Source organism: Podarcis cretensis (genome assembly GCF_951804945.1).
Source record: "Podarcis cretensis genome assembly, chromosome: 7".
In the NCBI taxonomy this organism is placed as follows: Eukaryota; Metazoa; Chordata; class Lepidosauria; order Squamata; family Lacertidae; genus Podarcis; species Podarcis cretensis.
The window spans coordinates 7,306,018-7,319,992 of NC_137176.1; the positions used below are offsets into that span (position 1 = coordinate 7,306,018).

Sequence of the window (13,975 nt, forward strand, 5' to 3'; positions counted from 1 at the left end):
ATGTGAGTGCTGTGGCTTTCGCTGGAGGGGGAGGCCAGCTTTTGTAGCCTGGAGAATGATGGCTCAGGCAGGTGGTGACCTGGGACCAGACTCCCTCACTGGCATAGGACTTGCTGGCTAATTACTTGTTTTGTGTACATCCCATTCTTCCTGCCAAGGGCAACGCCGTTTCCCCTTCTCTTTGGCCTACCTTACGGTGTGTAAGCTGAAGGAGGCGGAAACAATTCCTGCTTTCAGCCTTCGTCCACACCAGTATTATTTATTGCACTGTACGTCAGGGTCTGAATAGTGTTGCTGAAGAAAGAGATGATTATATAGGATGTCATTGTCAGCATGTTTACAAGGTCAGTGTGTCAGCTCAATATTAAAGGAAATTAAGGATAACAATGAGCAACAAGCCCAGATGAGTCCACTTTCATAGGCCTTGGAGAGGATCGAAAGGAGCGATAAGCTCATGCGAGTAAAATCATGCATGCAAGGCGTGGGCATCATAATTAACACAAAACTGTGTTGTTGTTCTTGTTGTTGTTGTTGTTGTTTGGTGCTATTTTAGTGCCCTGAGTGCAAACAATGTAGTACACATTTGTTGAAAAGATGGTAGTGATACCACGCTTGAATTTTCATACTTTTCTGTCTTGCAGGCCAATCTTATAATAATAATAATAATTTTTTTTTATATCCTGCCCTCCCCAGCTGAAGCTGGGCTCAGAGCCCCTTGGGGGTTCAGTTGCCCCCCCCTGGTTCTTTCCCCCAAACCACACCTGCCAGCCCATCACCTGACATCACTGGTGATGTCAGATTATGGGCAGGATGACAGGGTTTAATCCTGCATGGGCTACACTGCCCAGTTCTCAGCTGGGAACAGGACCATGCAGCCTAGGATTTCATCTCTGCTCATCAGAGGAGGAGAGGCTCGTTCAAAGTGTCACTTTAAGTCAGCCACTGAGCTTCCAATGTTTGCAAAATGTCATTTGAACTATCCTCTTCTTCCCCCACCCCTTTGCAAGGGGACTTTGCAAAACAATGGAGGGGTGTTTGACAGGTGGGCAAACCGGTCCCACAGCTGCCTCCGGACCTGGAGGTCTGCACGCGCTCAGGAGCGCATCTCGGCGGCGCCCACTCACTGGCATTGTTTTTTTTTAAAAAAATATTTTTATTAAAGTTTTCTTGGTTTACACAGGTATGCGCAATGTCTCTTTTTTTCAAGTTACATTTTCCATAGGTCAGTTTCATTTGTTGAGACATTAGGGTTACATTAGGAAGAGGTGGAGGGGGGAAAGCTGAGTGGGAGTGGGGTCGGGAGGCGTTGTTTCTAATTTGCTTAATGTATGTGTGGGGTTTTGTGTCGGCGTTGTTTGTGCGGGTTCTCTTTGCTATTTGCTTGTGTTCCTTTGGTGGTGAGAGAAGTTGGGGTTGGCCTCGGGTGTGGTTGCTTCAGTGGTGCCCCGCAAGACGAACGCCTCGCAAGACGGAAAACCCGCTAGACGAAAGGGTTTTCCGTTTTGGAGGCGCTTCGCAAAACGAATTTCCCTATGGGCTTGCTTCGCAAGACGAAAATGTCTTGCGAGTTCCTGCGGGTTTTTTTTCCTTTCCCCCCCTTTTCCTAAGCCGCTAAGCTGTTTATCAGCTGATCCACTAAAAGCCGCTAAACCGCTAATAGCGCTAATCCGCTAAGCTGTCAATGGGCTTGCTTCGCAAGACGAAAAAACCGCTATACGAAGAGCCTCACGGAACGGATTAATTTCGTCTTGCGAGGCACCACTGTTGTTTGTGACTGGCTGTGGTGAGCTTTGTTTTCATGTGTAAGTGGAGTGGGTGGGTGTTTTTAAATCGGGTTCGCCATATTGATTCGTATGCTGTTACTCGCCGGCGTTATGGATGAGCAGCAGCCGTTCCATCAGTCCATCCCCGCAGAGCTCCCAGGCGGCATGCACCACACGCTGTGGCCTGTCATCCTGGCCGCGCACGCGGATCGCCGGGCAGGTGGCACACAGCTCGCCCTCCAGCTGCTCCAGTATGGCCGCTGAGGGCGCCATCACCAGCAGCTCTGAGCCGGGCGCCAGACAGGCTTGCCAAGCAACGATGCCCATGGCACAGCTCACACCCGCCTCCTGCCCTCTGGCCTCTCCATCCATGGCCGTACCGGGTTTACCTCAGTGCACAGGCGGCAAGGCTTCCTGCAGCCAATCCGAAGCCATGCCAGCGCCATGGAAGTCAGTCCCCGCACGGCGAGGCGCCCGTGGCTTCTTTGCAAGGAAATGCTGTGTCGTGTTGGTTTAGCTCAGCGCAGGGATTGACCAAGCGGGCGGCAGGGTCCGCGGGCCGGATTCACGAGCCTGGTGGGCCACATCCAGCCCCCAGGCCATAGTTTGCCGACCCCTGCTCTAGTATTACTGTGGTCTTGGCCACACCACATGCACCCATTTACTGGCCTTACTGTGTCCCTCATGTCCCAGCTTTCGCAATGGACCCCTTTGTCAGGGCACCATCAGAGTAATCCGGCTGAATTCCCAAAGGGTCAAAATTTTGATGAATGTGAAGAGCTGTCCACTCTGTGGGTACTTCTACAGACTACAGGAAACATTCGCTGGCTGTGAATTCATTCCACACCTCCCACAGTTCTGCAGACTGAATTTTAATAGTGGAGATGTTCAAAGCCCTGAGCTGACCTTGTTGAGACATAACGGGTATATACTGAAACCTCATTATAGTGGAATCATCAGGGAAGTAAAGAAATCTAGTTTCAGATATTTCTTGTTCTGCCCATTGCGATAAAGGGGTGGGGTGGGGACTGAGTAATAAGATTCCAGCAGAATTGTGTTCTGGCTGCAATGTTTTCTCTGCATGTCTTGGTTTTTTAAGGCCTTTTAAAATGGTCCTGTGGAAATAAGCATTTCGTGTTCAGCAGCTTCCCTTGATGTGATCTTCTGGTGTGTCTTGCATTGCAGGCCACATTTCCTTCGGGGAAAAAAAAATCATTTCTCAAAAGGTCTTTTCCATGACAAGGATTTCATCTGTTTAGAAATGAGAAACCATACTTAAGCACAAAGTCCAGTTATTGGGGGGGGGGGGCTTTTGCAGCGCTCTTCTATGCAGGCCTGTGGTTTTTCTATATTTGTTTTTGTTTTGATAAGGATATGTATCCCAGTCACCATTTTGAAAAAGTCAGAGGCAGAAACGGATTCCATACTGCTTTGGATAGAACTGAGACACACTTAAATTGAAAAATACAATATTTTGTGATCCCAATGGTATTGGCATCAGGTAGAAAGAATCAAAATTGATTAAAAAAATAATATTGGGCTTGCCTCACAATAGGGGAGGGGGCATAACTTATTAGTAGGGGACATATTTCACAAGTAGAAGGTCCCAGATCCAATCCCTGTGATCTACAGGCAGGGCTGGGAGAGATCCCTGTCTGAAATTATTGAGGCAGATGAACTAAAGGACTTACTCGGTATCAGATAGCTTAATAGTGGCACCCTAATCCCTTCGATTGGAAATAAGGTTGTTCCTACCAGTACAGTCATAAAAGGTAAAGGTAAAGGTACCCCTGCCCGTACGGGCCAGTCTTGCCAGACTCTAGGGTTGTGCGCCCATCTCACTTAAGAGGCTGGGGGCCAGCGCTGTCCGGAGACACTTCCGGGTCACGTGGCCAGCGTGACAAAGCTGCATCTGGCGAGCCAGCGCAGCACACGGAAACACTGTTTACCTTCCCGCCAGTAAGCGGTCCCTATTTATCTACTTGCACTTAGGGGTGCTTTCGAACTGCTAGGTTGGCAGGCGCTGGGACCGAGCGACAGGAGCGCACCCCGCCGGGGGGATTCGAACCGCCGACCTGACGATCGGCAAGCCCTAGGCGCTGAGGCTTTTACCCACAGCACCACCCGCGTCCCATAGTACAGTCATACCTCGGGTTAAATATGCTTCAGGTTGAGCATTTTCAGGTTACGCTCTGCGGCGACCTGGAAGTAACGGAACACATTACTTCCGGGTTTCGCCACTTGCGCATGCGCAGACGCTCAAAATGACGTCACATGCATGCGCAGAAGTGGCAAATCGCAACTTGCGCACGTGCAGTCGCAGATTGCATTCTACTTAGGATGCAAACGGGGCTCTGGAACAGATCCCATTCACATCCACAGGTGCCATTTTACTTACATTTCAATGGCAATGGAAGGTGTGCTCAGTGCCCCCACCCCAGTCTTTGGGGATGAACAGGACAACAAGGCTGGATGACTACCATAGGAAGCTATCTCAGACTGAGTTGGGTCCATCTAGTTTAGCCCTGTCCACACTGAATGGAAGAGGCTCTCCAGGATTTCAGACCGGGCTCAATCCTGCATACAGAACAGATGGTCCCCTAAGCTTTGGGCCTTGCCAGATTCCAAGATGTTCTAATTCTGCGGTGTAATATATTTTAATCCTATTTTTAAATTGTTGCATCGGGATTTGATATGATTATTTATACACTTTAAAATTTCTCTCTTCTCCCAGAGATTTGATGAATTCAGAACTGATGAATTCTGGTTGATAGCCTATTGGGTGAAATGTTCTAGCTGCTGACCTTTTTGTTGTTCTTTTCTGCTGTGTTTGTTCATTGAATGGTTTTATTGGGATGTACTTTGTGTGTGTTAATCTTTTTTTAACAGACTGCTGTCTGTAATGAGGGAAATGAATACATAAATATACTGCCCTAAGATCTATATAGCTGAAGCCTTCCATCATCCCTAGCTAACAGGACCAGTCGTCAGGAATGATGGGAATTGTAGTCCCAAAACTGCTGGAGCGCCAAGTTTTGCCATCAGTGGCTAGGAATAAAATGAAATAATCTTCTTCCTATAATAATTAAAACCAAGATAAAATTATCCTTGAGGCATGTGGCTGAAGGACAACACTGACAAGATTGGCTGTTTTTAAACATTCTTAACTTTTAAAAAAACACTTTGCAGCTGGACTAGTATCCAAATTTAACTGTCCTCTAATTCATATACAAGCTGATTAAAACAACTGTTGGCGTAAAGGTACACACACCATTGTCCCATACAAGATACAAATATCCAGAAAGGCTTCCTGCAGTACATCTGGTTTTCTAATCTGTTGGCTACTTTTCAGATTTGGATGAAAAAGCCCATACGGCTAACTATGATAATTAAATCCTCTCTCAGACAGCTCAACTAATATTTCACACAATAGCAGCAGTGTAAAAACCCTGGTAATTCCCAGACCTGGTCATGTAATTGGATTAAAAATCTTGTTAATTATTATTATTTTTGAAAGCAGCTGCTTTTTGAAGTTTGGTGCCTTCTGGTGACTGCTGTTACCCTTTTCCTTCCTGCTAATGCAAATAGCCAAGAAGTATTACAGCTTCCTCTGAGTTCTCACACCACATTTCAGTTTGGATAGCTATATTATCCAAACAGCTGCACCTCTTTAATTTTCCACACTAATTCAGCTGAACAGAGCAGGGTGGACACAAGAGTAATGTTTAGCAAACAATGACCAGACTCAACAGGAAGGTCTCCTGCACATATGAACGTACTGGCATGCTCTTCCACAAACCCCTTTTAATAAGTTTTTCACATGAGAACCTCATGCACCTATCCAAATCTCTTAAGTGGACCTTTGACTCTTTTCCTTAGAGGATTAGGGACAAAGAATGCTCCAGTAGCCCTTAACAGCAAGTTTGTTGCATAAGCATTTCTGAGATGTTACATCACTAGAAACTCCCTCTTCAGCTGTTGTTCTTCAGTTTGTGGGTTTCCCAGAAATAGTGAAAAAACTTCCCAGGCTGGAGGCCCTCTGTGGGTTTGTATTAAAGCAGCAGTCAAATCTACCACAGTGTCAGGGGCTGGCTGGACACTGAAGAGTGGTGGCTGGATAGTGAGAAGAGGGCACCAGGAGAAGCAGGGGTGGAGACTGACATGGAAGAAGAGATCTTGAAGCGCGCAGAAGCTAGGGGTAGCTGAGAGACATAGGACTGATAGACTGAAGTCTTTCCCTGACTTGTAAATGTACTTTTCACTATAAAGAGTTAATTCCTTTCTCTCGACATCCCTTGTCTGACAGCGCTAGGACAAACAGGTATCTGAAGCTCCTGAAGGTTCAAGGAGGACCAACAGGGTGTCTTCTTCCTCTCTCTGGATATAACAAATCCATCCCATTTGCGTCCCACCTTTTCTCCACGGGGCTCACAGACATTTATGGGGAGTTATTCCCCTTCATCCTCACAATGGCCGTCTAAGGTAGACAAGATAGAGATACATCACCTAATGGTCACCCAGGGAGTAGAGATGTAGTGTATGACCATGTGACATTTTGTATGTCAAGGAGATGAGTAATTATATAACATTTAGGAAACATCTGAAGGCAGCCCTATAAAGGGAAGCTTTTAAAGATTTATTGTTTTGCTATGTATGCTGGAAGCTGCCCAGAGTGGCTGGGACAACCCAGTCAGAGGGGTGGGGTACAAATTCTTCTTCTTCTTCTTCTTCTTCTTCTTCTTCTTCTTCTTCTTCTTCTTCCTCCTCCTCCTCCTCCTCCTCCTCCTCCTCCTCCTCCTCTTCCTCTTCCTCTTCATTCTGACCCAGATTACTACCATGGTGTGATCTTTTGATAAGCCAATGATTCTTTTCCCCTTTTAAAAATGGTAATAGCAAGCCTAATAACTTGCTTGTGATTGTAAAATGAACAGCAGTGGTTCGAAAATGACTAGTAGTGTAGGTTCTGAATTAGGCCACTTGTACCATTCAGCAGTAAATAAGAACCTTATTTTAACATGTTTGAAGTAGTGTGAAATCTATTTTGCATTTAAGTGGTTCATTTTGCGGCTGATTTTAATTGGGACACATTAAGACAGTAGCAAGATGGCTCTTAAGAAACCATCTGGAAAAGGTACGCCCAGCCCTTCCTTTGACATCTGTTTAGTGGTTGGGGGAGGGACATCAGCATGTCAATCTACCAACCACAAAGGCTGGTTTCCACCTCTTTCGTTACATGCAGCAACAGTTTTGAATTCATCAGGAACAGAACTTAAGAAGAACTGGAGGTGGGAAGAGAAGATAAAATATAAGAACAATATGTAGAATATGAGGGAAATGAGAAATGTGAACAATTTCATTTTTTATATAAAGTACTTTTCCCCATAGATCTAATACCTGGAACTGGTTTCACAGCAGTGAGAAATGTGTTGGCATTTATCCATCTTTGTGGAATGATGAATCTGCACTGTCCCTTCTGGAAGGTTTTATTGGTTTAAGCTTCATTTCCTCTGGTGAACAAAGAGGCTGAACCTGGACTTAAAGGCTTGCCGTAAGAAAGTCACCTCTATAATTCCTGTGGATAAATCATGAGAGGCACTTACGTTCTTGTCTTCAAACTTGTCCCAGAGCTGTCGAAACAAATAGTCATGGGTTTGTGTGCTGCCCCAGGGTTTGTGATGTCCCAGTAACCAAGACTTCCCTGCTCAGTGAAATCTGTGTCAAAACCTCATGGATTACGTTTGCAAATATCCTTAAATCGACTCTTTTGGTGTGCCATAGCTCTTCTGATTGCTAGATATCACAATATAACACAAAGGGGGGCTAATCAGGAGCATGAGACAGCTCCAAGCCAATTTTGTTGCCCCCTAAGATTTGGGAGGACGCAGGTGGCGCTGTGGGTTAAAGCCTCAGCGCCTAGGACTTGCCGATCGAAAGGTCGGCGGTTCGAATCCCTGCGGCGGGGTGCGCTCCCGCTGCTCGGTCCCAGCGCCTGCCAACCTAGCAGTTCGAAAGCACCTCCGGGTGCAAGTAGATAAATAGGGACCGCTTACCAGCGGGAAGGTAAACGGCGTTTCCGTGTGCGACTCTGGCTCGCCAGAGCAGCGATGTCACGCTGGCCACGTGACCCGGAAGTGTCTCCGGACAGCGCTGGCCCCTGGCCTCTTAAGGGAGATGGGCGCACAACCCCAGAGTCTGTCAAGACTGGCCCGTATGGGCAGGGGTACCTTTACCTTTACCTTTAAGATTTGGGAAACAGGAAGAAAAGGATTTTCTAAAAAGTAGACACAGTGGTGCATTGGAAAGAAGGCACCAATTTCCTCCTCCTAGGTCATCAAATTGATAATCTGATGAGTAGAAAGAGGGAAAGAATCCCCACTCCTCAGCTAATTTGTATGGATCAGCTGAGAAGGGGGACCGTGTGTTGCACGTGCGTGTGTGCGTGCGTGCATGCACGAATGTGCAAGACAGTATGGGTAGCTGCACCCCCTTTTTGCTATCCCCGCTGTAAAGCATTCTCCTGCTAAGAATATCTTTCTTCCAAGATGGTACACAAGTAGAATTACTACTAATAGACCACTATCTGTTTGTATTACTGATACAGTTAACATCAGTGCACACATCTTGAATTAAACAGGTAAGTTAATATAAGCCCTCTAGATATCCAAATAGGGATCTACATAAAACCTGTATTTTGGGATGCAGCAAAGGCTGTGAGGCCCTCAGGCCGTTCTGTAATAGATGATGGGTATTCATCCTCCCCAGCATCTTAAAAAGTAGAGACATCACCTTGCCAACAAAGGTCCATATAATAAAAGCTATGGTTTTCCCAGTAGTGATGTATGGAAGTGAAAGCTGGACCATAAAGAAGGCTGATCGCCGAAGAATTGATGCTTTTGAATTATGGTACTTGAGGAGACTCTTGAGAGTCCCATGGACTGCAAGAAGATCAAACCTCTCCATTCTGAAGGAAATCAGCCCTGAGGGCTCACTGGAAGGACAGATCCTAAAGCTGAGGCTCCAATACTTCTCTTCATGAGAAGAGAAGACTCCCTGGAAAAGACCCTGATGTTGGGAAAGATGGAGGGCACAAGGAGAAGGGGACGACAGAGGATGAGATGGTTGGACAGTGTTCTCAAAGCTACCAGCATGAGTTTGACCAAACTGTGGGAGGCAGTGGAAGACAGAAGTGCCTGGCGTGCTCTGGTCCATGGGGTCACAAAGAGTCGGACACGACTAAACGACTAAATAACAACAACAAATTCATCCTCCCAGGCTCAAAAGTATAAATCTCTTGGCCACCATAGGTTGGCACCTGTCTGTCTTGGAATTCAAACCATTGGAGACTTGCAGAGCCTACTGGGGCTGTACAGGAGAGACATGTTTTGTTGCAGCTGGGGCAGGGGAAGGTGCTTGGATCCCTAGCCTCCATGTCAAGTTTGCAGGCATCTTTGTAACACAGAATTGGTCTGCCAATGGGCCTTGTGCTTGAAGCCAGCTTCTCATAAAGTATATCCTTGGGGAATTGGCCACCATAATGGTTTACAAACATACTAGGAGTCCCATTAATTATCCCAGCTTTATTCTTTCCACTAACCATCTGATTTTCAACCAACCGCCTTATCCAAAATCGCTATTCAGCCATTCAATCCTCACTTATCATTCATGCTACAAAACAAATAATATGCAAATAAAAAGGATTTTGCAAGTACCAAATTGATGTGTGAAAGAACTTCAGACCAAAAGCAATTTATCACACCATGTACCTCAAAGAGGAATCCTCAGTGCTACACCTTACTTCCTGTGCAAGCACTGCAGAGTTCAATATACTCAAAATATTAATTTTTGATGAATCAATCTCAATTTCAGGTCCATGGAAATATTCTGAAGCAACTTGCCATTGTTTGGGCTGTATAACACCTTCTAATTCTCTGTTCCACACTTCTCTAAGTTCTTTACCAATGTCCATTGGACATTTACAGACTCTAGTTATTGGTTTTGTTTTCTGTAAGGATCCAATAATCTCTCCAACAGAATAGAATCACCCAAAGCAAATGGGCTGTAAATAGACGCCGGCAAGATGTTTGTAACCGAATATATTGCCATTCCGCACTCATTGGAAACTGATACTTAAGCTATGGAAAAAGAAATGATAAAAAACTTGGTTCACTCCAGAATGGTTTAAAATATGCCAACTTTGCAACACACTAGCTGGTCTTGCACCTAGATTAACACCTAGCTTTTTGTATATACATAAACATGAGCTCTACCATTTGAACTTTCACCTCCTAAAGAAAAGGGAGGGAAAGCTTCTCTTGAAGCTTTTAAAAAATTGCCGATGCTGGAGATTGAATCTAGAGCCTGCTGCAGACCAAAGTTGTTTTTTGTCACTAGGCTATGGCCCCATGGGATCCAGCTGCGTTTATGTGAATGGCTATAAATATTTAAAAACCCAACCAAATTTTATTGGTTTACCTATTAGCCTGAGGCAAATATGATTGTCATAATGGTGGACTATGTGTTTTCTTTTCTTAATTGTTTTTTCACAGTAAAACTGTTTGAGAGTCTGCTTTAGCATAATGGGAAATGGCTTTGTGTGAAACAGATAATTCATGGCACTGAGGCACTGGAAGAAAATTCTGCATCTCTCTTTCGCGGCGCATAGAGAGTAGCTTTCCTTTTTATGCGAGACAGCAATGAAAATGTTAAGCAAGATTAAATAGCTGCAATATGGTGAGTGGAATGGCTGTCAGATTGTTTCTGAAGGGTACCAAGGTGGATGCTTAAGCCAGAAATAAGGCTTTCTTCATTATCTCCTCCTGTTTTGCACTATGACCAAATAAAGCTGTTTCTATTCTATGGCAAATATTTCGTAGCACAGCTACAAAATTAACTACATTTTGTGATCTATTTTTTACATACATAATGCTCAAATTCAACAGATATTGCCCACACATTTTCAAGTATATATTTGCTGCTAGAATGGATAGATCAGGCATAGGCAAACTCGAACCTCCAAATGTTTTTGGGACTACAACTCCCATGATCCCTAGCTAACAGGACCAGTGGTCAGGGATGATGGGAATTGTAGTCCCAAAAACATATGGAGGGCCGAGGTTGCCTAGGCCTGGGATAGATACAGTGGTAACTCAGGTTAAGAACTTAATTCATTCTGGAGGTCCGTTCTTAACCTGAAACTGTTCTTAACCTGAGGTACCACTTTAGCTAATGGGGCCTCCCGCTGCCGCAGCGCCGCCGGAGCACGATTTGTGTTCTCATCCTGAAGCAAAGTTCTTAACCTGAGGTACTATTTCTGGGTTAGCGGAGTCTGTAACCTGAAGCGTCTGTAACCTGAGGTACCACTGTACTTGATTTTAAAAGAAAGAAAAAGCTGAGGCTCTCAGGAATCTGAATTCTGTTTCCAGTGGGAGCAGTTGGGAGTCCCTCATGACCCATGGCTAATAGAAGTGAGGTCTGACTTGACTTAGCAAATACAGAAGCCTGCAAATAACCTTCATAGCGTCGCTGTGCGTTCCTCCTGGATGTGTTCCACTGCGTTCCACTTGAATTTCAAGACAGGCACTCCTGCGAGTGCCACCTTGGTGGCAAATGCCCAGCAGCAGAGATGCTAATTCGCAGGCATTTCATCCGTCATTTCAAAGGAGAGGTCACTCAGATAAGAAAAATGAACAGCATGCTGTAGGCAAAGCTGTGACATTCGATGAGTCCTTGTCACTGGGACCCATTAGCATGCAAGTTGGTGTGGTTTATGTCTGAGCAGCCAGTGAGCATTGCTTGACCCAGGCAGTGAGCCTTTCAAGCAAGTGATGTAGCAACTAATACCATTCAAGCTGTGTGTCCCCCCCCCCCTTTGGAGCAATGCTTGTGTACGTGTTTAAACCTCTCTTCGCTTGTGTGCCTCTTAGAATAAGCAGATAACGGTGTTTAGATGCAGCAGTAACGGAATGACTCAGTCGTATCTGTAATGAGGATGGTGTAATATTTTCTTGTCCCCAAGGCATGAATTGATTGCATATGTCAACTGGAAACCTTTTCTCTAAGGGATACCTGGATAATTATCTTTAGCAGCTGCCAGCGCTTGGATTCCATGAGGACTCAAACAACCCACAGCAGATTGAACCTGCCTTGACATCACCGTTGCCACAATGGAAACCACAGCAAGGGCTGCAGCCGAAGGACTGAAACTTTTTCTTTCCCCAATACAAAGGCCAAATGTTATGCATGCATCTTTCTCTCCCCGACATTCCTTAAACAAAGAAGACAGTCAGAAAATCTCTGCTGGAGATCCAGCCCAGCATCCTGTTAGCAACAATAGCCAACCTGATGGTTTTTGGAGGGTTTATGAGCAGAGCATGAAGGCAGCAACCCTTCACTGCTGTTTGTCTCCTAGCAACTGACATTTAGTGGCACATTGGCTTGGAGCACGAGGCCTTATTTACCTGTCATGTCTAATAGCCCTTGATAGACATCTCCTCCTCTTCCTTCAATTTCTGTCATGCCCCTTTAAAGCCATCTAACAGCGGCCACCACTATTTCTTCTGGTAACAAATTCCACAGGTTAACTAAGTGCTCTGTAAAGAAATCCTTTTTTTAATTTGCCAACCAATTTCATTTGGATAACCCCACATTTTAACATTATAAGAGGCAAAAAAAAATAAAAAAAATTCACTTCCTCCTCCTCATGCAGTCATTCGAGAGAGCTTTTGCAGAAGATAAGCCTTTGATGCCGGCAGGAAGGGCTGCTTAACCCTTTCCCTCCCTTCCATTTTCCTGCTCAGTCTTTCCATTTCCTACTCCACATCTTCCTCCAGGGATAAAAGAAAATATCAGAACAGGAAAATCTCTGTTCTATTGGAGAAAATAAGTTTGGTCAGATGAACAACTGGGGGTGGGGGGAGGTCAGGAGGATTAAGCCATCCCTCACATTGCTGAGCTCATTCTGAGCTTGGGCCCACCTGACCTTCTGTTTGCAATTTTTGGCTGCTAATGTATACTCCTCCTTTGGGATTTCTCCTTTCTTCCATTTCTTATACATGCCCTTCTTAAATCTCAGCTCATCATACAGCCACACTGGTTTCTTTAGGTGGCTCCCACACTTCTTTTATTACTGGAATTGTCTGCATATGTGCCTTCAATATTTCACTTTTAAGAAACTTCCATCCTTCTTGCACTCCCTTCTCTTCGAATATTTCTGACCGTGTAGCTCCTTAAGCTTTTTGAAATCAGCCTTCTTAAACTCCAGAGTGTATGTCCTCAGCTTTCCCTTGCCTCTGTATCATGAGATTCCTCCTAAGTTTCTGAGAACTTCCACTTTGTTGTTCACTTCTTCCCCGTTTAGTGAGGACCAAGCCCCCTTGTTGCGTTCCCCACCTTCTGGGAAATGAAATTGTCAGTGGGACAATAGAGAAATTTCATTCTTGGCAGAGTTTCAACAGGTATCGGGGACTTTGAAGTCTCCCATGACTACTATATGTCTCGTTTTTGAATGTTTGGTAATCTGCTCTAGGAAGGCATCACCCGAGCTTCTGAGGTGGTGGAACTGTACTGCAGTGTTTCCCAACCTTGGGTCTCCAGCTGTTTTTGGACTACAACTCCCATCATCCCTAACTAGCAAGACCAGTGGTCAGGGATGATGGGAATTGTAGTCCAAAGCAGCTGGAGACCCAACGTTGGGAAACACTGCTGTACTGTATTCATAATGACGGTGGGTGTCAGGTGAAAAACTGGGCTACGGCTTTTGAGGTTTTGTGGGCTCAAAGTCTTGCAAGCGCTACATTCCACTTTGCCCAACAGAGGAGTCTTTGCTCTGAACAAATTTGCATGTGGTTGTTCATAATAATAATAATAATAATAATAATAATAATAATTTATTATTTGTACCCTGCCCATCTGGCTGGGTTTCCCCAGCCACTCTGGGCAGCTTCCACAGAAACCAAAAATACACTAAAATATCACACATTAAAAACTTCCCTGAAGTTCCCTTAAGATGTCTTCTGAATGTCAGGTAGTTGTTTATCGCTTTGACATCTGATGGGAGGGCGTTCCACAGGGCGGGCACCACTACCAAGAAGCCCCTCTGCCTGGTTCCCTGTAGCTTTGCTTCTCACAGGGAGGGAACCGCCAGAAGGCCCTCGGCGCTGGACCTCAGTGTCCGGGCAGAACGATAGGGGTGGAGACGCTCCTTCAGGTATACT

General features: G+C 45.3%; 1 protein-coding gene across 8 annotated transcripts in view; it reads left to right on the forward strand.

Moving 5' to 3' along the window:
• ENOX1 (ecto-NOX disulfide-thiol exchanger 1) overlaps positions 1-13,975 on the forward strand; it is a 288,744-nt gene that overhangs the window by 85,128 nt on the left and 189,641 nt on the right. Inside the window, exon 1 of one of the 8 annotated variants that reach the window (XM_079983577.1) lies at positions 5,975-6,008. The exons of 6 other annotated variants lie outside the window; for them this stretch is intronic. The gene's annotated coding sequence lies outside the window, so the exon portion shown is untranslated. Of the gene's footprint in view, positions 1-5,974; positions 6,009-13,975 lie in introns of those variants that run through there. One more of the 8 variants, XM_079983579.1, reaches the window with a different exon arrangement.